Source organism: Ovis canadensis, chromosome 18, assembly GCF_042477335.2.
Source record: "Ovis canadensis isolate MfBH-ARS-UI-01 breed Bighorn chromosome 18, ARS-UI_OviCan_v2, whole genome shotgun sequence".
NCBI classification, from domain to species: Eukaryota; Metazoa; Chordata; class Mammalia; order Artiodactyla; family Bovidae; genus Ovis; species Ovis canadensis.
Genome location: NC_091262.1, coordinates 32,637,961 through 32,662,901, shown reverse-complemented (window position 1 = coordinate 32,662,901; position 24,941 = coordinate 32,637,961). Strand labels below are relative to the sequence as shown.

The following is a 24,941-nucleotide window of genomic DNA, read 5'->3' as shown; positions in this document are numbered from 1 at the left end:
ATCCCCAGAGCCTGTTCCCTTGTGTTCTCTCCAACTTTCTTTATCTCTGTCTGGGTCTCTGTCCTCTGTGTGGTGTTGGGCCAGTCCCCTTATGGATCCCAGCCATGAAGGGTGATGTGAGGCTGTGTTTTGTATGGACCCATGGAAGTCTTATGAGCAAGTGTGAAAACTGACTCACCTTCACACCAACCCACAGTTCTCTGCAACCCAGGGCCCCAGGAATCATGCCCCAGATTTTCTCAATCTTTCCCTATGGAGTGGAAACTTTATAAGTAGAAGTGACATACTGAGAAGAAACCCTAAAATGACTCGAGATTCTTTTTCCGCCCTGCAGACCATGTGACCACATTTGTACGAGCGTATGAGCCCACACACATAAGTTGATGGGGCCAGAGCCATGGGGCTCCAGGATTGGGGCTGCCTTTGACCATAGAGGATGATCTGTGTGGTGGGATTTAATGGGGGAGGGGGGCTGGGAACTCACTTTCTTCTTGACTCCCTTGGCCCATCCCCTGGTGTCTCCTTCCCTGGTTGGGAGAGGTCATTGCTCTGTGTTGGGGACAGACATCTGTTGGGAGCCCTTCCTCCTGCCTGCAACTGGGCTGTGTCTCCAGGAGGTATAATCCCAGGGGGTCCCAAGCCAAGTGCAAGGGACTGTTATTCCCACAGAATGAGGAAGAGCTGGCAGGACAGCCCAGAAACAGGGACTTTGACCACCTTGCTCCCTGAAACCCTAGGCCAGAGGCAACCTTCAGCAGCCTCGTAACTACCTGGCTTTCCTAGGGGAGGGGAAGAGGAAAAAAAAAGGAGAGAAAAAAGAATGAAGAGGAAAAAGAGGAAAAAAATAAAGAGAAGGCTCCCTCTTTCTCTGTCTCAATGGTGTGCCCATGTTGTCTTCAGGGCCCTCCCTTGAGGAAAACGTAGGGCTGGAGACCAGCAGATACCTCATCCCTAAAGAAGCGCTTGTGATTTTTCAGGGGCTGCTTCCAGACAGGGCCCCAGAAGGGGTCTGTTTTTAAATATAATCGTGGAGCTGACTTGAAATATTTGTAAAGTGCATTGGTGTCAAGAGTTAGGTCCTGTGCAATCATAAATAAAGGACACTGATTTATGTACTTGTTTGTTTCTCCAGCAAAGAAATGTCCCCTGCTGTGCTGGTCCCTGACAGCAGGCAGCAGAGGAGTCATGAACCCTACTCTCAAGTCCAAGGCACTGGGGAGGATTTCCAGCAGAGGTAGGCAAAAATGGGTGACATTCAGGGAGTGGAAATTGATGAGCTGGAAGAGGGGGGAAGAGCCAGGAGACAGGTAAGGAGACAAGACTCTTGTAGACCCAGTGGAGGGACCCCTGTTTTGTGTAACAGTTCTTCATTTGCATATGGTCTGTGGCAGCAGTTAGATAGTTGGCTTGGCTTCCTAAGAGCAAGAATGCTGTGATGTGCCTTATGGAGAAAATACACATACTAGATAAGCTTAGTTCAGGCATGAGTCATGGTGCTGTTGACTGTGAATTCGACGCTGATGAACCAACTATATTATTAAATAAGATGCCCTTAAATAGAAACACACATAAAACAGAGCTATGAATTGATGGTTAATGAAAATGTGACCAGAGGCTGGCAGGAGCCTAACCCTATATTCCCCCAGAGGAGCAATGTTTCAGTGTTTGCTAATTCAGTGTTTGCAGTGACTTATAGAACATTACTGTGACTAAGGAGAATTTTCTGCAGATCAAATGGTAAGAAATAGACAATGTCTATTAGAATTGACCAAGAGAAGAGAGGGGAGCATGGGATGAAGCAAAGGCAGGACAGACAGCGGGAAGTGTCAAGGGGACGGGATTCTTGGGGCTGAACGAGGGGCCAGCAGCTGTGAGGCTGTGAGGAGGACAGCTGGGCCATCAGCATTTTCAGTCAGAGGTCAGGTCAAGGAGGAGGGACCCACGTAGAGAAATGCCTGAGCCCTGCAGGGATGTAGTGGGAGATGGGTCTTAGCTGGGATGGGGGTGGGGCAGGGTGCAGGTACACCTGGAAGGGAATTCTTTGACCAGGAGAACACCCCAAGGTGCAGTGGGGGGTTGGGCCTTGAAGATGAGGAGTCATCCCTCCCTCCATGGCATGGGAGATGGAGTGGACAGGACTTTCTGATCAGCACCGGGCTTCCTGAACTTCAGGCACAGGCTACATACCTCCAGAACAAGCCCAGAACTGTCCTTGGAACAGGGGAGTCTGTCCTGGGCACCAAGCCGACCCTGTGGGCCAGCTGGCCAGAGATAAAGTCCGGAGCAGCGGGGCCTTAGCAGCCCAGGAAGAGGAGGCGGAATGTCAGGCTAAGACTGGGGACTTCAGGAGAGTGTCTGCCCTCTGCCCTGTGCTCCTAGGAGGGGCTGTGGACTGGAAGCCATAAAGATCCTTCCATTCAGAAACCATCCGCCCCAGGAAGACAGGCTGTGGTCAGAACTGACTTAGTCCTTACAATTGATCTGAAAGTCACCCACTCACACCTCATTATGTCACCCAGGCACACCTCATTATGTCAATGTTCGTTTGCACACAAATAACCTTTTATTGACACTAAAAAACAAAACAAAACAAAACTATTAAGTCATAGGTTTTCAAACTGGAAAGTGCCTCCAGAAGTCCAGTTTCTTACTGGGAGCAAGTAAAATACTATTGTGCCCATGTGACCGTTTAGGAAGAGGGCACAGAGGCCCTTATAGATAATACAGAGCAGATGGAGACTAGAATGGGGCTTCCCAGGTGGCGCCAGGGGTAAAGAACCCTCCTGCCAACGCAGGAGAGTCAAGAGATGTGGGTTCGAACCCTGGGTCAGGAAGATCCCCTGGAGGAGGGCATGGCAACCCACTCCAGTATTCTTGCCTGGAGAATCCCACGGACAGAGGAGCCCGGCAGGTTACAGTCCATAGGGCTGCACAGAGTTGGACATGACTGAAGCGACTTAGCATGCACGCATGGGGACTTGAATGCAGGTCCTGTCTCCCTAGCTTGACTCCCCGTCATGTGGTTTTGGGACTTGCCTTTCTCCGTTCGATCCCTGTTTTCCTCCAACACATCTCAGAGTAAGGGAGCCGTGTGCCTGCTGTGATGTGCACGCCTTTCTCTTCCTGCTCCTGATAACTTCGGCGCATCTGTCCCCCTTCCTGGCTCTCTGGTCCCAGGCCCTGACTCTCCCGGTCCTCTGCTCATAGGTTCGCTCTGTGGCCCCAGAGAAAAGTGTCTGTGAGGGTGAAGACACGGGTGGGCTGCCTTGCACAGCAGGGTTCTGTGGCTCCTTAAAAAACAAGGTTTGCTCTGTGTGCTGTGCCATGGAGGCCAGCTGCTGGGGGAGCGCAAAGGAAAGAAAATCTGTTTCAGAAAGCCCAGGTGAAGGGAGCCAAGACAAATACGCCCAGCCAAGGGAGTGGGAGGCTGGAAGATTCCAGATGCAGAGGCTTCACTGCACCACCAGGACTTGACCAAGGAGCTGCAGAGGAGGGAGGGAGAAGAAGATGTCAGGCAGGCTGTCTACCTGCTGCCCCCGGAGCCCAAGCAGGAGATGTTTTCCTGGGGACTGGCCCTTCGTGGGTGGAGGAACTGAGCAGAGTTCAACCAGCAACGCAAGCTTCACTCGGAATCCCAAGCCCCACAATGGGAAGCAGGGGAAGGGGTGTGTGGACCACGCCCAGTGTCATCCCAGGTGCTGACCAGCTAGGCCTTCTGCTTCCTGTCTCACTCATCCCGCCCCCCACCTGCCTCCCTCTATGTCACATGGCTCTTCTGTCAATAATGGCTGAGCAAGAGGGGCTGAGGGGCCAAGAGGATGTGTGGGTCCTTCCTTTAAGGCTGTTCTGGGAACCAAAGCTGGGCCTCATGGAAATGTACACTCTGAAAGGACAGCCTCTGGTCTCCCAGCACGAGACGTTTACCCAGGGCGGGCCCTGGTGAGTCAGGGGGCCACGCGTCCCCAGAGAGAGTCACGCTGGCGGGTTGCAGGCCTGAACAGTGGGGCATTCTGCTGCCACCTGGCTCCTCACCCTCTCTTACTAGCACAGGGAAAGGGAAAGGCGAGCTGAACCAGCAGCAGACAACGTGGGCCCAAGGGGGAGGACCACGCTGGCTGGAGCCAGTCCAAGGACCTGGCTGGGCAAATGGCCCTGGGGCTGGGCCACCAGGCAGAGGCGCTGGGATCTGCAAACAGTGCCCTGTCCCTGGAACCTGACACGTTCCAAGACACGTGTTGGCCTGATGTCAGACACATGGCTCAGAGGGGGCAGGGCAGTGGGACAGAGGCCTCTATGACCAGCCTCACCATATGTCTGAGGCCTCCTGACTAAGACCCAAGGGTCTTTTCTGAAATTTTAAAGAGCTGGTCTCTAGAAGAGAGTGATGCTGCTCTCTAGGGATCCCCCAAGGAAACTGGAGGGATGGATCAAAGAACCTGGTTGTTATTCGGTTGTTCAGTCCCTAAGTCAGGTCCGACTCTTTGCTACTCCATGGACTGTAGCCTGCCAGGCTCCTCTCTCCAAGGGATTCTCCAGACAGGAATACTGGAGTGGGTTGCCATTTCCTTCTCCAGTGGATCTTCCTGACCTGCGTCTCCTGCATTGGCAGGAGAGTTCTTTACTGCTGAACAACCAGAGAGGCCCCAAACCTGGAGACATCCTCAAAATCAGGAAGAACTTGTCAGTAACTGTAAAGTCTCTCTCAGGACAGATGAGGTTTGGGATTAGCAGATGAAAACTAGTATATATAGGATGGATAAACAACAAGGTCCTCTTGTATAGCACAGGGAACTACATTCAGTGTCCTGTGATAAACCATAATGGAAAAGAATATGAAAAGGCATGTTTATATATATGTATAACTGAATCACTTTGCTGTACAGCAGAAATTAACACATTGTCAATCAACTATACTTCAATAAAATAAATTAAGCAACAACAAAAAAGAGATAATGAATTGTCTTTCATTGAATGTGTTCAAATAAAAGGTACGGCAACCACTTTGGCTGGATGTCTGGAGGGGAAAGGTCCATCTAGTCAAGGCTATGGTTTTTCCAGTGGTCATGTATGGATGTGAGAGTTGGACTGTGAAGAAAGCTGAGCACCAAAGAATTGATGCTTTTGAAGTGTGGTTTTAGAGAAGACTCTTGAGGGTCCCTTGGACTGCAAGGAGATCCAACCAGTCCATTCTGAAGGAGATCAGCCCTGGATGTTCATTGGAAGGACTGATGCTGAAGCCAAAACTCCAATACTTTGGCCACCTGATGCGAAGAGCTGACTCATTGGAAAAGACCCTGATGCTGGGAGGGATTGCGGACAGGAGGAGAAGGGGACGACCGAGGATGAGATGGCTGGATGGCATCACTGACTCAATGGACATGAGTTTGAGTGAACTCCAGGAGTTGGTGATGGACAGGGAGGCCTGGCATGCTGCGATTCATGGGGTTGCGAAGAGTCGGACACGACTGAGCGACTGAACTGAACTGAACTGGAGGGGAATCATGAACTGATGAGTGGTTGCAGGAGATTCTCTCAAGGATGTGTCCTATCCCCAAAACCTTTAGGTCCTAGGAATTGAGTCAGTGACATGCATGTTGGCAAGTGTTTTAATCTAACCAAACCTCAGTTTCCCCATCTGAAAAACAGTGTGTCTGGGTTGCATCATGATGAGGATCAAATGAGCTTTGACAGCCCAAGGCTATAGTGACACGTAAGATGTCACTAACATAGTTTCTCAGTAAATATGGGTGGCTATTAAATGATCAAAGTCAGTAGCTGACACCAGTGGCATTACCCCTATATCTGCTGAAGTCTCGAGTGCCCAGTCTTGCCTCACTGTTCCCTACATCAACAGTCAGACTGGAGCACACACACGAGCACTCGCCTCCTCCCATTCTGAGGAAATTTTCAGCTTAGACGGCGGGCCTGCTTCCTCCATCCGGCTAACTTTTACCTTTTTCAAGTGTGAACTCGAAGATCATCTCTTTTAAGTTCTTATGACCTACTTGCCCTGCTTGGGCTAGACTTTGCCTGAGCTAGCATCCCTATAGGTCTCTAATGGTCTGTTTTTTCGCTTGTCTTTCCCATCAGGCTGAGCTCCTAGGGGCCAGGGATGGTGTTTAGTGTATCCTCAGGGTAGAAGAGTTTAATGGGAAAGAAAAGACTGTGTGCTTTGATATTGTACACATCTGGGTGAGGGTCCTGGTCTGGTCTTGACTGAGGGCAGGAACTTGGTCTCCTTGCCAGTAATTTGAATCTCGGTTTTCTTATCTGTAAATGGGAATAAAGTGAGGGTAAAACACTCAGAGCTCTTGAGAGGATTAAAGAAAGGAGGGATGTGGGAGTTTGGAAGAGAACCAGGTACACAGGAGGGCTTCCCTGATGTCTCAGCAGTGAAGAATTCACCTGGCAATGCAGGAGACTCGGGTTCTGTCTGTGAGTTGAAGATCCCATGGGGAAGGAAATGGCAACCCACTCCAGTATTCTTGCCTGGAGAATCCCGTGGGAAAGGAGCCTGGCAGGCTACAGTTCATGGGGTGGCAAAGCGTCAGACATGACTTAGCAACTGAGCACAGGTACACAGTAACATCCAATAGATTTAGCTATTGTGGTTGTGATTATGGCTCATGTGTGCCCAACACACAGCAGTAGCTTAGAGTGTGGGTGACTGAACGGACGGAGAAGAGACTGAACAAATAGACATTCGCCTGTCCCCTGGCTGGCTGGGCTGAACTCATCATGACCTTCTGTGGTGGGCCCCAGGTACTCTGTCTCCCTGCAGTGGGAAGTATACTGTATTAAGGGTCAAGAAGCAAGGCAAGCCCCTTAAGGGCAGGGAAGTGGGGTACCAAGGGGCCAAGACTTTATTGGGGTCCCACCAGCACTGCTCTGGAACACCGCACAGGAGGCCCAGGAGGGCGGTCCTTGTTGGGGAGCCCTGGCAGGTCTCGGGCACAGCCTGGGTCCCATCCGCTCTTGTGCAATCCTCACTCCCAGGGTGACTGTTGCTTCTGGAGTTTGTTTAAGGAAAGTGGCGGAGGGAGCATGAGCTTTGGAGCCGCTCGGCGGCCGCTGTGGCTGCGCAAGCAGACACACAACAAAGCAGCCCATTGAAGGCCAGAACCACCGAGTCCCATAAACAGCCTTCAGCAGGGACACCTTGTCCCACATTTACAGAAATGCACCCCGGGCTCTATTTAAAGACCTACACACTGGAATAAGCACGAGTCGGTTTATTTCTGATCGTCCACACGGCCCCCTGGGATTCTCTCTGAAGAATGACTGCACACCCCTATTGACCCTACCCATCCCCAGCCATTTCAGCTTCTCTGAGTCTTTTCACTAAAATGAACAAACAATCTAGCCTATTCATTAAAAATTTTTTTTCTTTCTGAAACAGTTTAGCCAGATCCCTCTTAGAGGGCTGAGCTTGGACCAAAGATAGATGTTTAATAATTTAGTTATTTTGATGTTACTGAGTAGCAGAAACCAGGTGTTTTTTTTTGGGGGGGGTGGTGGGGAGGGGCCTGGAGGAGGCACAGGGTATAAAATATAGGTCAACTGCAAACTCAGATCCCATGATGATTGTTCCCTGGGCAGAAAGAACTTTAAAAATGCAAACAAAAGACAAATGAGACCAAGGGCCCAGACTACCCCGCTTCTATCCAGCCACTCATGGGGAAGGTGCTGAGGATGGGAAGGGCACCACTGGGTGTCAAGCTCTGAGCTTGGAGTGTGTGTGTTTCACACTCACCCTAGGTGTTACTACAGGGAGGGACGGGGGAGCTCTTGGGGTCAGGCAGATGGAGGTTGAAATCCTGGCTCCACCAGGGAAGCTTCTTGCCTATCTGTGCCTCAGTTTCCTCATCTGTAAAAGAGGATAAGAAAAGAACCAACTCACAAGGTTGTGGCAAAGATGACATGAAGTGATATTTACAGAGCAGTTAGAATAGTAGTGCCTGGTCCATGTTAAATACCATTGACTTAAAAAATCGTCACAACCTAAAAGTTGAGAGTTATGTTTTATTCAGTGGGAGAAAACATCTCAAATGACCCTAAGAAAACTGCTCCAAGCAGGCAAGAGGAGGAGCCAGGTTGTATAAGAAGTCTTACAACAAAGGGCAGGTGGTCTGAACATCAAAAGATTATTGTTAATTAAACAAAAGCTGATATCCCAAGTTAAGGAATTCAGTGCCTTTTTTATGCATGCAGAGATATAAGAATCTGGGCTCGCTGAAATCATTAGTTTCATATGCATCTCAGCTGTGGGGTCAGCTATCATATGCATCTCAGTTCCTCAGGGTTCACTGTAGGTAGAGGCTGTAGCCTGACGGCTGTCAGATTATACGTATTCTTCTTCCTGAGTGCCCTTAGAGCTCAGGAAATCACATTCGGAGGGCTGGAGTTGCTGATGGCTGTGACATCCTTTTTTACTGACATGGCAAGAAATACTCCATTTCTCAATACTCAATCATTATTATTCTCAGATTAGAGATGAGGAGGGCTTCCCAGGTGGCACTAGTAGTAAAGAACCCCCCTGCCAATTCAGGAAACGCAAGAGATGCAGGTTCAATCCCTGGGTTGGGAAGATCCCCTGGAGATCAGGGCAACCCACTCCAGAGTTCTTGCCTGGAGAATCCCATGGACAGAGGAGCTTGGTGGGCTACAGTCCATAGGGTCGCAAAGAGTTGGACATGACTGAAGTGACTTTACATGCACAGAGACAAGGAATTAAGTCTTGCAGAATCCATACGAGTTGCTCAAGGTCATACAACTAGCTGGTGGTGGAAACGGGTCTCAGGCCCTAATCAGCTTGATCCAGAGCTGGTGGACTTGCCCTCACCCTTCACTGCCAAGCAAAGGAAGGGGATTCCAGCTAAGTCTTGAGCTGAAGAGGCTGAGGGACCCCTTGCGTACCCTTTCCCATGCCCACAACCTATGGGGGCCCAGAGAAAGAAGGTTGAGTCCAGGATTCTAGGACATTTAAATACTGACATTTAGCCAGTGCTTCCTACTGCTTCTATTCAACACAAATACAGCTTTTGCCATGTGCCAGCTCTTTACCAAGCACTTTACTCTTTTAGTTCTTATAATTCTCCCCTATGAGGTGGCTGCTGTTAATAGCAGTAGTAGTATTTTTCAAAGAAAATCATTTATGATAAAACCATTGAAACTTTCCTTAAAAGGTCAAGCTTGTAATCACTTGAATGGGACAGTTAAGAACAGTTGCCTCCACCCCCATCTTCATCCACATATTTCATGGTACAAACAAAACTGGATGGAGCTTCAGTCTCCTGACCTCCAGGTAAGCACTCCTGCAAGCAACGCCATTCCAGTCCTAGGTCCACCACCAGCAGTCATCTGGGTGAGGGATTCTGGACTGGCCCCAGCCTTAAATGAAGTGCCTCTAGGCCCAGGCAGAATTTAGCAGCCATCTAGTCCAGAGCTCTGGCTTCATTTCCAAGAATATGAAACTGGAAAGAATGAAGAGCATTGTAGCATACCCATAAAAGGGCGGTCCAGTGCTGAAGATCAGGATTCCACATCCTAGGACCGTGTTGTTCACAAGTAAGATCCTGAACCTGAGCACTGAAGAACTGATGCTTTCGAATTGTGATGCTAGAGAAGACTCCAGAGAGTCCTTTGGACAGCAAGGAGTTCAAACCTGTCAATCCTAAAGGAAATTAATCTTGAATATTCATTGGAAGGACTGTTGCTGAAGCTGAAGCTCCAAAACTTAGTCCACCTGATTCGAAGAGCTGGCTCATTGGAAAAGACTCTGATGCTGGGAAAGATTGAGGGCAAGAGGAAAAGGAGGTGACAGAGGATGAGATGGTCAGATGCATCACCAACTCAATGGACATGAATTTGAGAAAACTCCGGGAGATAGTGGAGGACAGAGGAGCCTAGCATGCTGCAATCCATGGGGTTGCAAAGATTCACAGCCTGGGATTTAAACCCAGGTCTGGCTCCAGAATCCATGCTCTTACTTATCATGTCAAATGCTTTATATTAAAAAACATTTAATACTGCAGCTTGCCCCTCACTCCAACTCTCAGCACCCCATTGCTTAATCCTTTACCATTTTTTCCTTTCCCTATAGAACTTGTCACCCTCTAACTTAACATATACTTTACTTAATTGATTATGGTTTATTAATGAATGAATGACTATAAGGACCACTAGGAATTTGTTTTGTGTGCTGATGTATGCCAGGCACTTAGAGCAGTGCTGACACACAGTAGGCACTCACTAAATGACAAATAAATCATTAAATAAAGAAACAAGGGATTCATAGGGGTCAAGTTGTATTAGGTACATTAAGTAATTTGCTCAAGTACTCATTTGGCTGAATGGTGAGACAGGATTCAAACCCAGATCTGACTTCATAATGTTCTTCTTTTTTTTCTTTTTAAGTAAACTTGTGAATCTGATACACGATCATTGTTTAAAACGTTTTATGTCTTTATTTGGTCGCATCGAGTCTCAGTTGTGGAACATAGGATCTTTGTTGCATCGTGGAGATCTTCCGTTGGGGGTGGGGCACAGTCTCTCCGGTTGTGGCTTGGAGGCTCCAGAGTGAGCAAGCTTCAGTAGCTGTGACATGGGGGCTTAGTTGCCCTGCAGCATGTGGGATCTTAGTTCCCTGACCAGGGACTGAACCTGTGTCCCCTTATTGCAAGGTGGATTCTTAACCATGAGACCACCAGGGAAGTCCTTATAATGTTCTTCTTAATTATGGGTTTTTTCTTAAGAAATTATGTGTTTAGCCATTTTATAATATATATATACATATATATACATTTTTTTAAACCAACAAAGCTCTGAGAGACTTTGAAAGTTGCTTTGGACCTAGAAGAATATGCCCCATATGAAAGTCACACTAAATCAATAGGAGTGTAAATGAGACCAACAAAATTGTGGCTTTGCCTCTAATAGGGACTAGGATGCTTTTTAAAGAAAAATCATAATTTCTGCAATACAGGAAATCTGGGTTCTATTCTTGGGCCAGGAAGATGGCTTGGAGAAGGAAATAGCAACTCATTCTAGTATTCTTGCGTGGAGAATCCCATGGACAGAGGAGCCTGGCAGGCTACAGTCCATGGGGTCGCAAGAATCATATACGACTTAATGACTAAACCACACAATTCCAAGTTTTTTCAGAAAAATCCCGTGTGTGTGTGTGTCGCTGCTGTACTGGTGCAGTGACAGACTGAGCTGGGCAATGGGAGAGCGCGGTTCCTGCCCTTGGGGAACTTAGTCTGGTGGAGGCGCTGAAAAGTCGCGCTGAGTTGAGGTGGGAGGGGGGTTCATGTTTGGGAACGCATGTAAGAATTAAAGATTTTAAAATTTAAAAAAAAATAAAATTAAAAAAAAAAAAAAAGTCGCGCTGAGTGTGGCGCATGGTGTATACAAGCTTAAGGATGAGATACTTGGGAACACAAAGAGTTGAGAGCGCACGGAAAGCTTCAGGGAAGTCACCCAGAAGAGGGAAGGGGCCAGTAGAACCAGTTTCTCTTGTGTCCAAAGTCCTTGTGTGTGTGTGTGTGTCCATGCATGCATACTCAGTTGTGTCTGACTCTTTGTGACTCCATGGACCGTAGCTCACCAGACTCCTCTGTCCATGGGATTTCACAGACAAGAATATTGGAGTGGATTTCCATTTCTTTCTCCAGGGGATCTTTCCCAACCCAGGGATCAAACTCATGTCTCCTGTATTGACAGGCAGATTCTTTACCACTGAGCCACCTGGGAAGCCCACTCACCCCCCATAGGAATGCATTAAAGACAACTATCTTTCCCTAAGTAGGGATTTCTGGAGACATGACACTAAGGCAAAGATGGTCATTTCAGTGATGAAGTTAGCAGGGCCTGTTTCAACCTCTCCAAAGCTGACTTAAACCTTCGGACTAGAGCTCCTTCCTCAGGACCTCTAACCCTCCTGCGCTGGTCTCCCTGTCCTCTCGCCATCTGTCCTCCTGGAGCCATGTAAGCTCAGGGGGCAGCATCAGGGCTGAGCACCCTGCTCCCTGCCAGCTCCGAGGGGAGCCGCCTATTTGACCATATTGCACCTTGGGATTAGCTCCTGCTGCTTCACATATCAGGCTTCCAGGGACCACGGCGCAGAGCTTAAGCTCTTCCTTTTTCAAAACCGGGAGATTTCTGGCAACCTTGGGGTAGGATTTTTCTATTTTGTCTCCTATTTTTCTTTAATAGCAAAGGGCTGAAAAATGCAGAAAACCCTGTGCTCAGCAAAAACCTCCCTCTATAAGGAAATAGCAGGAAACCGCGTTCCAGGATGAACACCAGGTTAGGTGTTTCTTGGAGGCTCTGGCTTGGTTACATAATGCCTGATGGCCCAGCCCAGGCAAGCTGGCACCCCTGAAGTTTGACAAAGCCCACCTTTGCTTTGTGAGCCCCTTGCCCTGAGCTGCTCAGGTCCTTGGGAAAGCACACACTCTCTCTGTGATTAACAGTTTTCTGTTTAATGCTGACTCCTCCCGTGCCCCCTTCTCCTCTGCCCTCCTGGCTCAGTTTTCATGGAAAAAACAACAGTTTCCATGATGAGCTCAGAGTACAGGCAGGAACTGAACCTGTCTGGGCTTTTTGCTTCCTCACTGGAGGGGTGCGGATTAAGTGACCTGTGGTTTTTGCTTGGAGCCAACATTCCATGATTCTATGGTTTTTCTCTCAGAGAAAAGCTTCTCCCTATTCTTGAGTCTGCAGACCATGACTGAGGTGGAAGGCTTCCAGGCAGAGCCATGGAGTTCCCCACTCCTTGACTGTGACTAATCCTGTCCTCTCCTCACCTAGCAACAACACACAGATACACACAGGGTCTTAAGCAAGCATGCATCTTGTGGACTGCCTTCTTTCTTTCATTCATCTGCCCACCCATTCATCCCTCCATCCATCCATTTATTTGCTTATTCATTCATTTGTTCCATGACTGCTCATTAAGTGCCCACTGTGTCCAGTAGACACAGAGGTAATCAGATCCCCTCCTTGCCTTTGAAGTCACAGACTGGTAGGGGAGGGGCGGCATGTAGACCAGTCAGGTCATGCTTAGTGAAAGGCTGAGTGCAGGGGTTGGATGAGGGGGCTGTGAGGAGAAGAAGTGCCCACAAGCATCCTGGTCATATCACTTCCTCCTCAATTTATGCTTGCTCACACTGGACCCAGAGTGTATACATATAACCGTGAAGTGCCCTAAACACTTTAGAGATGATACCTCCATCCTGTGCTTAGGAGAGCTGGCCAAGGTTCAGGACGTGCATGCAAGTGGGGAAGTCGGAATCAAACTCAGGACCCCCTGAGTGTTGTTAAGTTGGTGATTCTTATCTTGATGACAGCTAGCAAGGTTCAGGACTCTGAAATAAGACAGGGTGAAAAAAAGCATCCAGGCTTCACTGTAGAATTCCAGAGCCAAGAATTGTCATCTACTTCAGCCTCCTCTTGGCAGGCGAGGAAACTGAGGCATAGATTGGACAAGTCATCCATCCATTGTCCGCAGCTTGGAAGAGGCTGAGCTGGGAGAATGCCCAGGTCTCCTGACTCCAAGCTGTTCTCCAGTGGCCCTGGTTCAGCCCACTGCTGTAACTGCTTACACCCCCGCTTCCTAGAACTTTTGCTGGGAGGTCCTGCATCAGACTGGCTGGCCACAGCAAATGCTGCTGTGCTAGCAAACAGGGGTGAGCTCATCCCCTGGGGTGGTGTGGCAGGATGGTGGTGGTAGCCTGGGCCTCGGCTGCCATCTGAAATCATGGATGAAAATAGCTCGCCTGCGGTCTATTGATACCCAATACCCTATCATCAAATTGGGGAAGTCAATTAAAAGTGTCTGGTTTCCCTCCTCGGGGGCCTGGGAATTGCACAAAGGCCAGAGACTAGTGGCCAAGGGGAAGAGGGCCTTAACCCGTCTTATTCAACACCAGAGGCAGAGGCCGCACCTAGCCGGTCTGCAGGAAGCATCAGGCAGCTCCCAGGGACTGGCAAAGAGGAACCAGCTCTCCAGTCTGAAGAAAGGCTCAGACTCAGGTTGCATGAACATCTGGCCCTCCTGGAAAATACACAGGAAACAGCTCAGGATGGGAGGGCCCTGGGATCGCCCTGGAACTTCCTGTGGCCAGTAGAGTTGAGGCCAGGAGACCAGGCTGGTATGAGATGGGAGCGACTGTGGCTGATTCCGAATGGGACCTCAGGGATCCTGGTTAATGTTCAGACCAGGGCAGAGGTATGAGTGTCCAGGAGAATGCAAGCTCCTCTCCTGTCACCTGTGGAACACAGAAATGTGGACCTCCTTCTCTCCAGCTTGATGCTGACCTGGACCAGCCAACATGAGACAGAAGTCAGGCTTGCCAAGCCCTACTCTGGCTAAAGTCAAGCCATGCACCTTCCCCAAGACAGCTTGACCTCTGTGGGTTATACTTGGGTATAGTTCTGTCTCATTACCCAGCCAGCTCCTCTTCCATCTTTGTCCCCATTCTGCTTCCTCTTTTCAAGCCCCCAGGTTACAACTTTCCTTGGGTGGATGGTGAAAACTGTGATACCATGCTGGACCATTAGTTGTCCAAGTTGAAGATCCAATATCCAAATCACCTTCGAGGGCTTCTTAAAAATAATGTTGGGTCCCTTCCCCAGAGTTTCTCAATCACTAGGTCTGAGATGGATCCTGAGAACATGCATTTTGAACAAATTCCTGAGTGATGCTATGGGTCCTGGGACCACACTTAGGGAAATACAGTACTAAGTAATGACGAGATGAGGAAGGGAGCAACCTTAGCTGACACAACCAGGGAAGACCTCCCTGAGGAGGTGACATGGACTTGGAACTTGAAGGACAAGGAAGAGCCAGATGTGCGAAGGTCTGTTTTTCAGTCACTCAGTTGTGTCCAACTCTTTGCAACCCCATGGACTGCAGCATGCCAGGCTTCCCTGTCCTTCACTATGTCCCAGGGTTTATTCAAGTTCATGTCCATTGAGTCGGTGATGCCATCTAAACGTCTCATCTTCTGCTGCCCTCTTCTCCTTTTGCCTTCAATCTTTCCTAGCATCAGAATCTTTTCCAATGACTCGGCTCTTCACATCAGGTGGCCAAAGTATTGGAGCTTCAGTTTCGGCATCAGTTCTTCCGGTGAACATTCAAGTTAATTTCCTTTAGGAATGAGTGGTTTGATCTCCTTGCAGTCCAAGGGACTCTCTTGCGTCTTCTTCAGGACCACAATTCAAAGGCATCAGTTCTTCAGTGTTCAGGCTTCTTTATGATCCAACTCTCACATCTGTACATGACTACTGGAAAAACCATAACTTTGACTATATGAACCTTTGTAGGCAAAGTACTGTCTTTGCTTTTTAATATACTGTCTAGGTTTGTCACAGATTTTCTTCCAAGGAACAAGCATCTTTTAATTTCTTTTAATTTCACTGCAGTCACCGACCGCAGTGATTTTGGAGCCCAAGAATATAAAACCTGTCACTGCTTTCACTTTTCCCCCTTCTATTTGCCAGGAGGTGATGGGACTGGATGCCATGATCTTAGTTTTTTGAATGTTGAGTTTTAAGCCAGCTTTTTGACTCTCCTTTTTCATCCTCATTAAGAGGCTCTTTAGTTCCTCTTCACTTTCTGCCTTTCTGCAAAGGTCTAGGGGTTTCTAAACTCTTCTGTGCCACAGGTGCTGGGACAGTCTGGTGAAGCCGATGGACCCCTTCCCCAAATGATGTTTTTAGACACATGAAACAATATACACAGAGTTACAGAGGAAAACAATTAAACTGAAATTGACCTCAATCCATAGACTCTTCTGATGAAGAACCCTTAAAGAAGGAGTGTTTGGGAGAAGAGGGAACAGCAAGTTCAAAGACCCTGCGGTCCCTGAGGTGTAAATGAGCTTGGCAAGTTGAAGCCCAGGCCAAGGGACTGAACATAGGGATCTGAGGAGTAAACCCAGGGGCCTGGGGTTGTGGGGGCAGGAGTGGAGGTGTGGGGATGTGGTAGGTTTTCAATCATATTCCCCCCTGTGCTGGAAGACATCAGGGCTTAAAACAGAGTGGTGATCAGATTCATGTTCTACAAGATCACTTTGTCTGCTGGATGGAGGATGGTATGTTGAGGGGACAAGAAGGCAGGCAGGAGACCTGTGAAGGCTGTTGCCAGCCCTCAGGTAGTGCACAGAGAGGGGACTGGGTGGGGGACTCGGGGGCGGGGCGCGGGGGACAGCTTGGGGAGTCGAGGGGGATTGGGGAGGCACACTTGGGTAAAATGTTCGTATGCTGGCCACCGGGCAGAGGCGAGGCAGGACAGGAAGTGGGGATTTGAGCCTAGTGCTGACTGTTCCTAATTCACCACGCGGTCTTAGGCCAGTTGCTTCCCCTCCCCGTCCTCAGGCCCTAGTGGGGAAGGGGGAGGATGGACCAAACTCTAGTGCCAGTCTATAAGGGTTGAGTGCAGGACTGGCGAACCCTCCGGCTAAGAAGTGCTGTTTGCCCGGGGAGGGTGATGCCCGCGGTGGCGGCGCCCCTGTGGCTGCCCAGCCTGGCCTGCGGGCTGCTCTACGGGCGGAGGGGGCGGCGCGGCGGCGGGGAAGGCGGCAGCCAGGTGGCGGAGCGACGAGGCGGCGAGGCGCCTCCGTCTGGCTGCCAGCGGCGGCTCGCGCGGTCCAGCAGCGCCCGCCCAGGGCAGCGAGGCCCCGAGGGAGGCTCCCGCGGCCGCGCGGGGGCGAGACCAGCGCCCTCCTCCTCAGTCTCTGCCGCCGCCGCCTCCTTCTCCTCCTCCTCCTGCTCCTCTGGGCAGAGCCTTTGGAAAAAAGGGACGGGCAGAGAGGCAGACGGCAGCGGGCCGGCTCCGCGCCGCCCACCCGGGCAGCGAGCACTCAAGAGGAAAAACTACCACTTCTCAGCCCTGGCTCCCACCCACCCCCATCCCTCCTCGCTAGGTCCCGGGCCCCATGCCTGGAGGAGGGGGCTCCCCCCGCCCGCTAGATGCCCGAAAGGGAAATGTTCCTCCAATTTCACTGCCACAGCCCATCATTTCCTCCCTCCTATCTTTGAATTGCAGTCTGGAGATTGCTTCTGGGAGACTCGGTCCTTTAGTCAATCAACAAACTTTATTGAAAAAACCAATCCTTGTTGGCCCAGAGCTGGGCTCTGTTTGCTACAGAAATTAAGATCCAGGCACTGCCCTGGAAGGGCACCGGTCTAACGGTGGAGACAGAAATGCCTGCTAACGTGAATTGAGCACCTATTTATTGTTTGCCAGATTTTGAAGGTAGGTGGTAGTATCCTCATTTACAGATAAGAAGACAGATACCAACGGTACAGGATAGACTAAGATAATGGGTAAAATTACATCTACAACACAGTATATAACCCCAAAGAAGTGAATCTCTTAGGATATACAAACCTCACTTACGAAACCCACTGGAGTGGCTACAATTAAAAAGACTGAAATTTGTCAGGGGTGAGGAACAACTTGAATTTTCAAACGCCATTGGTAGGAGGTCAGTTGGAACAAACATTTTAGAAAATGCTTGGCGGCGTCCGTTAAAGCTAAACCTGATGCAGCAATCCCACTCCCAACTGCACCTGGTACTTATGTCCACCCAAAGCGTGTCCAAGAATATTTCTAGAAGTTTTATTCACAGGACTTCACTGGTGGTCCAGTGGTTGTGAATCCAGCTTGCAGTGTAGGGGGCTTGGGTTCTATCCGTGGTCAGGGACCTGGGATCCCACATGCCTCAGAGCACCTAGGCCCCTGAGGCACAACTAGAGAATCTGTGTACTGAAGTGAAAGATTCTGTGTGCCACAACTAAGACCTGAAACAGCCAAATAAATAAATAGAAGCTTTATTCATATACAATAGCTCCAAATTGGAAATAACCCAAATGTCCAGCAACAAGAAAAAGGGTGAATTCGTTGTGGTATAGGCACATGATGGAATATTATGCAGCAATGAAAAAGAATGACCTAATGCTGCAGACTGCAACACAGATGGGTCTCACAGATAATAGTTGGTGAAAAAAGTGCATACTGTCAATTCCATTTACATGAAGTTTCAGGGTTAATTTAAGGTGATAAAGGTCAGAATAGTGGCTACCTTAAGAGGTTACTGACTAGAGGGACACAAGGAACTTTGTGAGTGCCGGACACACTCTAAATCTTGATCTGGACAATGGTTACACCAGTGTAAACATGTGTAGAAACTAACCAAGTTCCACACTAAATATCTGTGCACTTTACTTTTTGGAAGTTATTGTTGTTCAATCAGTTAGTCATGTCTGACTGCAACCCCATGGACTGCAGCACGTCAGACTTCCTTGTCCTTCACTATCTCCCGGAGCGTCCATTGAGTCAGTGAGGCCATCCAACCATCTCGTCCTCTGTCATCCCCTTCTCCTCCTGCCCTCAGTCTTTCCCAGCATCATGGTCTTTTCCAGTGTGCTGGCTCTTCACATCAGGTGGCCAAAATATTGGAGCTTCAGTTTCAGCATCAGTCTTTCCAATGAATATTCAGGACTGATTTCCTTTAGGATTGACTAGTTGGAACTCCTTGCAGTCCAAGGAACTCTCAAGAGTCTTCTCCAACACCACAGTTCAAAGGCACCAATTCTTTGTTGCTTAGCCTTCTTTATGGTCCAACTCATATCCATACATGACTACTGAAAAAATCATAGCTTTGACTATATGGACCTTTGTTGGCAAAGTAATGTCTCTGCTTTTTAATATGCTGTCATATCTCAATACAAACAAAGCAAAACAAAGAACTCCTGCCTATCAGGAAGGAAAAGCTAGGAAGTACAAAGTTTGATAGGCAAAGAATGCAAATTGGTAATTCACGGAATAAGAAATCCTAAGAGCTAACAAGTAATTGAACAGATGCTCTGGAATTCCTTGGCAGTCCAGTGGCTAAGACTTCACCTTCCAATGCAGAGGGTGAAGTTCAATTCCTGGCTGGGGAGCTAATATCCCACATTCCTTGCCACCAAAAAAATCAAAACATAAAGCAGAAGCAATATTGTGGCAAATTCAATAAAATCTTTTAAAAATGGTTCATATTAAAAAAATATTAAAAAGGAAAAGATGCTCAATCTCAGTAATAAGATGAGTATACATTGAAACATGATATCACCTGACACCCATCAGAATGGCAAAGATCAGCAAAGCAAACGGGTATTCAGCACTGGCCAGGATGTGGGGAGATGCTGGCTGGAGCACTGCTGAAGGGCAGGCAGGTAACTAGTTGGCTCAGGTGGTGAGAAAATAGTCAAGCCAGCAGAGCTGAGTGATATACAGTAAGTGCACACCTTGGGACCCAGATATCCAACTCAGTGCTTGTACGGATCAGCGAGGGGACTGGAAGGATGACATATTGCCTGTGGCAGCATTTATGGGAGGGCTGGATTGGAGTTGATCAAAGGGAGGGATAGGGACCTCCCTGGTGATCTAGTGGGTAAGACTCTGAGCTCCCAATGCAGGGGGGCTGAGTTCGAGCCCTACTAGAGCCCGCGTGCCACAACTGAGAGCCCGAATGCAGCAATCAAGATCAGTGTGCTGCTTCTGAGACCCAGTGCAGCCAAATAAATATTTCTTTTAAAGGGAAGGATAAGTAAAGTGATGGGGACACACTATGAATGCTGCTTAGTAATTAGAAATGGCAAACTTCTCATTGAAGAGTATCCATAGTGGAGCTCCCAAAATAAGATCAAGTGAAAAAGGTAAGAAACAACTAGATTTACAGCAAGGTACATGAGCTAACCCCCCACCACCCACCACATACGCAACAGCTCTGCTCATTTGATGAGAATTTGTTCATAGTTAGGGGAATATGCTAAATATCAGAGTGGGTGCTTATGGGGGAGGGAGAGTAAAGGTTGGGAATGAAGAAGAAAAATAAAATATGACCCAGTCATTCTACTTTGAGAGAGAAATGAAAGTATATGTTCACATCAAGTTTTCTACATACATGTTCACGTTATTTGTAATAGACCCAAACTGGGAACTACTCCAATGTCCATCAACAGATAAAAGGCTGAACAAATTGTGCTGTAACTACAATAGACTGCTTCCCAACAATGAAAGAGGAACAACCACGATACACACAATGGAATGGATGACTTGCAAAATAATTACACAGAATGAAAGAGTCCAGACAGTATGATTCTATTTATATGCATTTCTAGAAAACACAAACTAATCTGTAGTGACAGAAAGCAGATGAGTGGTTGCCCCCAGAGTGGGGGATAGGAGGAGAGAAGTGGTGGTGGGAGAGATGACCAGAGGGCACGAAGACACTCGTGGAGGTGATGGATTTGTTCACTACCTGGGTTATGGTGGTGGGTTCTTCAAGTGTATGAACATGCCCAAACTCATCAAATTGCGCACTTTAAACATTATTCTATGTTAACTGAAGCTATAAAAAGAAACAAGAAAGAGCTTTGCACTAACTAATGGTGATCATATATTTTCAGCTAAAGGATATCGTTAACCACCTTGCAGTGCTTGAAATTAAAAGCTAAAACAACAACAAATGCAAATAAAGCAAAAAAGAAAAGAAAAGAAAAGAAAAGCTTAGATGGTTGAAATGGCCCAGACCTAACAGCTGGGATGCTGACTCCAAGACTGTAACCATTAGTCTCTGTGGCTCAGGGCTTGTACTAGTTCAAGGTGCTCTATAAGCAAGTGTATTGGTGAGGAAAGTAGAGGCAACCACATCCACCCAACCTTTAGGGGTCATCTCTGGGAAGGAACCCAGGTACTCAGAGATGGAATGCAAGGCCATGACCTCTAGGCCCTCCCCATCAAGTCAGAGAGAGGTTCTTAGACAGATGATCTCAATGCTGAGTGAAGTCAGGGAAAGCTTCCTGTAAGAGGTGATGCTTGAGTTCCAAAAAGTGCTTGGCCCGGAGTCAACATTCAGCAAATATTATTTATTTGTTTTTCACTATTCCCCGTGATTTTAGAGAGAGTAGAGTAGAGAGGAAGATGGCATTCCAAACAGAGGGAAGTACACCATCCAGGGGAGATAAGCATGTTGGGGATTCATAGATGATTTGGTTTGGCTGTGACTGGGCAGTGGGGAAAAGTACCAGAGAAGTCTTCCTGGGGCTGGTTGACATCCCTCTGAAAGCAAGCCCCTACCTGGACATGGGGGCATGGGATAGCTCAGAGTGGGTGTGATGGAGGGGTTAACGAGCATTCGGTGCTCCCCCCAGCTATGCAGTTTGGCCTGGAGCTTTGCACGGCTGATCAGGAATCTTAAGAGTAATCTTGGCGGCTGCCCCCAGCCATGACCAGTGCTGTCTAATCTGCAGATGGCTTTAATACATCCAGAAGTGGTTTCTTCATTGAGTCCCTCACTTTCCTGACACTTAGTAGAAAATCAATAAGCATTGGGTCCTGTCTCCTTCCTTTCTCTGAATTCGTGCAGACTGTGCCCAATACCTACCCAGGAGGCCACTTGACCAGAAAGTAGAATGACAGGCCTGGGTTGGGCCAGGTGGACCCTGAGTCTAGAAAGTGTTAGTCGCTCAGAGGTGTCCAGCTCTTTGTGACCCCATCAACTGTAGCTTGCCAGGCTCCTCTGTCCATGGGATTCTCCAGGCAAGAATACTGGAATGGGTAACCATTCCCTTTTCCAGAGGATCTTCCTTACCCAGGGTTTGAACCTGGATCTCCTGTATTGTAGGCAAATTCTTTACCGTCTGAGCCACTAGGGAACCCTGGCTAGTCTAGAGAGGGTCAGGCAAAGGCTATAGGGACCAGTAGCCTGTCAGCCGGGTGGAGAGAGAGAGGGCTGTTTCTGATTCTCTGCCGTGAAAAAGCCCCATTGTGGGGTCTTCGGGGGAGAATATATTTATTTTGTTTCCTGAGCTGTGTGAACAGGGCACTGTGCTGCCTGGGTTGAGAGGCTTCTGTGTGGCTGGGGAGGGATCACACCCCCCTCCTGGGTGGTGTGCTATGAAAAGGCTTCATTCAGCCGGGCCTGGCGGCCCACCGGCAGCCCAGGCTCCTGCACTGTCCCTGGGGGCGGCCTGGCTTCCCTCCCTCTCTCCCTGAGGTACGGGCTTGGGGTTGGGTGTGGGCGTGGAGCCGCCAGGTCAGGCCCAGTCCCCGCGGGGGCCCGTCACCCTCAGGTTTTGTCCCTCAACTGCACACCTTGGTGTGGAGCTGACCGAAGGAGAGGGTCTGGGACCCAAGAGCCATTTGGTCTCTGTCTCGACTTGAGATGTAACTCACGTTGAGAGAAGTTTCACACATGCAGTCATAGAGAGTTGCTGAGGCCGACCTTCACCATACAACTTTAAATCCTTGTTCACTGCTAGGCCATGTTGCCAAGTTGGGGGTTGGGGGGGCGGGCTCTGAATGTTTATATAATTTCTATGATTATTTTGTGAATAGCATGATTATGTTGCTTTATGTTTGGTGTGTGTGTGTGTGTGTGTGTGTGTGTGTGTGTGTGTGTGTGAAGAGTGTTAATTTGTTCACAGGAAATGCTTTAAACACACCTCAATTTTTGGAGCCCTGTTTGGCATCTTTCTATTTTTCGGTACACTGGGAGACTCAGTCCCTGGAAGTGGATCAAGATCGTCTGGACCTCTGAGGGCCCTTGGCAAAGACAGCCTGCCTCCTGAGCACGTCTGGATGCGAGGGGTGAGGTGAGCGGGCAGGATGCCCGAGTCCTGGGCAGCCACGGGAGCCATGGGTGGAAGGACTGCCTCCTGGCCAGCCGTCCCTGTGAGCGGGCAGAGAGGCCAGGGAGGGGTCCTTCTGCGAAACTGACTGGCTTCCCAGGTGATCAGGCTCCTGGCGGGGAAGAGGGAGTTCAAGTCCTTGTGGGGCTGTTCTCTGTCTGCCTCTCCCACTGTGCTAGGCTCCCAGGCCAAGCATGGGCTCTCTCTCGCTGGACATGCTCCCCACCCCGCTCAGACCCCCGCCCCAGTTCTCTACTGCCATTCTGGGCTCACACCATCCGCCTGGCTCCACCAGCAGAAGCTATCTCACTCAAAGTTTGAGGAGGAGCTGCTGTGGGGTCTAGCTCAGTGAGCGGGTGGCTTGCTGTCGCTATCCTGCCTGTCACACTGGCCCTCTGTCTTCTAGTTCCAGCTCTGTCTCTGCCTCACTGAATGAGCATGGAGGTCACCGAGCCTTGGTCTTCTCATCTGCACAGGGTAAGGATTGCATTGGTTGGTTGCTGAGGGCCCTCAAAGCTCCAATTTTCTGACAGTCTGGAAATCTGGATGCAATCAGATTGGAAGTATCTTTACATGAGTACATGGGAGGTCATGCCTGGATGCTAGCCACTCTGCATGCCGCAACACTCCCCAAAGGGGTTTTCTCCTGGACATTTGCCTCCATGTTAAAGATGTTTGGCTGGGGCTTCCCTGATGGCTCAGTGGATAAGAATCCAGCTGCCAATGCAGGAGACATGGGTTCGATCCCTGATCCAGGAAGATCCCACATGCCACAGAGCAGGTAAGCCCATGTACCACAACTATTGAGTCTTATTTTAGAGCCCGGGAACTGCAACTGCTGAGCCCCGGTGCTGCAACCCTGAGGCCCTCATGCCTAAAGCCTGTTCTCCACAACAAGAGAAGCCATCGCAATGAGAAGCCCACACATCCAACTAGAGAGTAGCCAGAGTAGCCCACGCTCACTGCAAGTAGAGAAAAACCCTCGTAGCAACGAAGACCCAGCACAGCCAAAAATAAACAAATAAAATGAAATTATAAACAAAGATGTTTAGCTAGTATACAGCCCCCCTCATCCCTCCCTCTCTTTGCAGACAATCATAGAGAATGGCTGGATGCTGGTGTCAGGAGCGGAAGTTGGGGAGAGAGGCAATGAGGTCAAGGAGGGAGGGAGTTGGGAGTGGGCTGCACTGGAGGGGTGACTGCTCAGCCCCGGGGAGCCCTGAACTCTCAGCTGCCTGTTCTAAACAGGGTCTGATTTCAGGTTATGGCCCATTGAGCTCCTGGAGAGGTTCCCTTCCCAGAGGAGCAGGAGGACCATTGGCTCTCCAGCAAGACTTCTGATGGGGAGGTGTCTCTGTGGCCCTGCACATGCTCTCAGTCTTGGACTTGTACTCAAGGGTGAAAAGAAGGTGAGGGAAGCATCTGGCTGGGCATGGCTCAAACACCTGAGGGATCCATATACCAGCAACTCCAGCTGAGATGTGACATCACCCTGAACTTGCAGGAGAGGGATCTGGTTATCTGACACCCGACGTAGTCATCCCAGAGAAAGCTGGGACGTTCTCAAAGGATGAAGGATGGATTCACAGATAGATGGATGGATAACATTAAGCTTAGCTGAGAGAAGTCTCTAATGACTTTATGTGGATGACTTGTTTATTTAAGAGAGGAAAACTGAATTTCATCTCAATGTTTTGAGCCTGATGGACTAAGAGAATGAGTCTGAAATGGAGGGCTGCTGGTCAGGATTGTGGAAAAGAGATGGATATTCAGCTTGCAGAGTGGGGATCAGGCTTGATTAGAGATCTATTGGGTTTGAAGCAGGAGAACAAGAGCCAAGTGGAACAAGGGGTTCTTGTCAAGGTGGGGAATGTAAATTTGGAAACTTCATACATAGAGATGATAGCCGATAGTTTGTGAATGAGTCAGTCCTCAAAAGAGAGACATTATGGCAAAATATAAAGAATGGGGAACCCTCGGAAGCTTGAATTAATATCCTTTGGTTTATAAATGTGCAAACTGGGCTCCAGAATTTGTCATTCATTCACCTAGCAATCCATCCATCCATCCATCCAACCATCCATCCACTCAACAAATATATTTATCCAGAAGTTATAATGTATAAGGTAATATTCCTGAAAATGTTCATGGTTAAGGGCCTGACAAGGGATAGTGTCAGCAAGTGGGCAGTAGAGAGAGAAGGATATGAAAACCTTCATATGAAAGCCAATAGCATCCTATCTCATGGATGCTAT

General features: G+C 48.8%; 1 long non-coding RNA gene across 1 annotated transcript; it reads left to right on the top strand.

Annotated features, from left to right (window-relative positions):
* Nucleotides 1-1,160: 1,160 nt before the first annotated feature.
* LOC138423555 (uncharacterized) lies at nucleotides 1,161-23,320 on the top strand. Its single transcript, XR_011250311.1, has 3 exons — nucleotides 1,161-1,234; nucleotides 22,464-22,650; nucleotides 23,093-23,320. It is a non-coding gene; the product is annotated as an uncharacterized lncRNA (long non-coding RNA).
* Nucleotides 23,321-24,941: the final 1,621 nt, after the last annotated feature.